Source organism: Microchirus variegatus, assembly GCF_963457635.1.
Source record: "Microchirus variegatus genome assembly, chromosome: 4".
Classification (NCBI taxonomy): domain Eukaryota; kingdom Metazoa; phylum Chordata; class Actinopteri; order Pleuronectiformes; family Soleidae; genus Microchirus; species Microchirus variegatus.
Genome location: NC_139805.1, coordinates 38,490,418 through 38,492,917, shown reverse-complemented (window position 1 = coordinate 38,492,917; position 2,500 = coordinate 38,490,418).

Here is a 2,500-nt window from a genome sequence, read left to right as displayed (position 1 = left end):
GTTGACAAACAGAAACAAACAACTGAGTTTAACTGTAACATGTGTGTGTGTGTGTGTGTGTGTGTGTGTGTGTGTGTGTGTGTGTGTGTGTGTGTGATAACATCAGTCCTTAACAAACTGAGCTTCTCCTTAGAACAACAGCACAGAGCTGCAAGTGTGTGTGTGTGTGTGTGTTTGGCAGGTGTTAGCATCAGGCTAACTGAATCGAGCTGCTCAGTGGTTAGGGCGAGCGAGGTCGACTCAGAGCAGAGAGAGAGAGAGAGGTCAGGTTCAGTGTGAGGGAGGTCAGAGGTCAGGGTTACACTGCTGCAGTGATGTCACACACACACACACACACACACACAGAGGCTGTGCTGCATCTGTGAGGATGAGGAGGGGGAGGAGTCAGGACTTGTGTGAGACATGACCATATAAGGACAGAGCAGGAGGATGAAGTTGGGATTTCTCTGCAGCATCATGTGACTTACAGTTACAGCTGTGTTCACACACACACACACACACACTCTCTCTCTCTCACACACACACACACACTCTCTCTCTCTCACACACACACACACACACACTCTCTCTCTCTCACACACACACACACACACACTCTCTCTCTCACACAGTTTCCAGGACGATGACTCGTGGCAGATTTGTTGTTTCTTCTTCACGTCTCAGATCAGATCACAGATGCTCTGTCACATGATGATCTCATGATGATCACGTGATCTCATGATGATCACGTGATCTCATGATGTTCACGTGATCTCATGATGATCACGTGATCTCATGATGTTCACATGATCACATGATTTTTTTTGTAATTTTTTACATAAAGTTGATGAAAATAACGTCACAAATCCAGGAGATGCCGGTCGTCATGGTAACAAGTCCACATGAGACCAGATCCTGGTCCAGGTCTCAGTCAGGTCCATTAGGGGTGGGAAAAATAATAGATTCTTCGATGCATCGTGATTCTATCTAGAACGATTCCTAATCGATGCGGATAAGTTCATAATCGGAATTAAAAAAAATAAAAAAATACTTCGCCTGCTGCAACATTCTGTTCGCTTCACTCGCTGCAGAGCCAGGGTTTCCCTCAGTGTATTATAAGCCACCAGGCTTTGCGTTGCTTGTTTATTTATTTAAAATAGATTTTTTTATACACCTCAGCTTTTTCTATACCTGAGAACAAGAACCAGAGCTCTGCTCCCTCATGTAATCAGCTCTTGTCCAGGTGTCGATTGAAACTCAAGTCACATTATAAAGTGCGTCATTATTACGGTTACATTGTTCTTGTCAATAAAGATGTTTTATTTAGGGATGCATCGATAATTCAGTGGTGGAAACACAGCTACAACACGGTGGAACAACAACTATTAAACGCTGTAAAGTCTCTAAAGCTAAAGTGGCTAAAGCTAAAGTTGTCTGCAGATGGAGCAGATTCTGAACTGTCTTCACATTGACTTGACACAGAGAACATTGTCTCTCTTTGAACAGTTAACTAAAGACATCTGTTATTCCCTTAATGACAGCGTTAAAGCGTCTTCTACACAAAGATGAAGACCATGTTTCACTCAGATCACCTTCATCGTGACTGAACTCCATCATTGTTTTTATCTAGAGAAATGATCCAGTCTGCTTTAGATATGAAGAGACCGCTTAGAGAACAGGGGCGTACACAGAAATAAGATGAGGCAGATGAGGGGGATCTACCACTTTATATTTATGTTGATTTATCTTACTGTTAAATGAGTAGCAAAGTATTAAAGTAAAAAATTGTTGCATCGAGATGCATCGATAATTGGTTTAGAATCGCCAAGAATTAGCCAAGAGATTCCCCTAATGTCCATACATCAGAAGACCTGGAGGGTAATGACATGTTCAGACACTGCAGCTGCTGTGTGTGTGTGTGTGTGTGTGTCTGTGTGTGTTTGTCAACAGAGTCAGACACTGAGGTCAGAGGTCAGGGGAATAAACGTTGAGACTCGGCGTGAGAAGAGTGTCCACTCTGACACCTCCACTGTGTGTGTGTGTGTGTGTGTGTGTGTGTGAGGTGTGAAGCTGCAGGACAACAGTGTGAGAACTTCAGCTCTGACCTGCTCCACATCACCAGGGGTCAGAGGTCACACCACTGTGTTTACACTCATCTACTCTGTGTGTGTGTGTGTTGGAGACTGTGATGCTCTGTGTTGCCAGCAGGGGTCACTGAAAACTATCATTACTGAAGACGTGAAGGTTTCAAGAGGTTTGACAAAGACCAGGGACCAGATGTCCCATGAGGACGACCTGAGGACAACCTGAGGACAACCTGAGGACAACCTGAGGACAACCTGAAGACGACCTGAGGACGACCTGAGGACGACCTGAGGACAACCTGAGGACAACCTGAGGACAACCTGAGGACAACCTGAAGACGACCTGAGGACGACCTGAGGACGAGTCCACGGTCAGGTGACCTCCTCGGTCGGGTGACCTCCTCGGTCAGGTGACCTCCTCGGTCAGGTGACCTCCA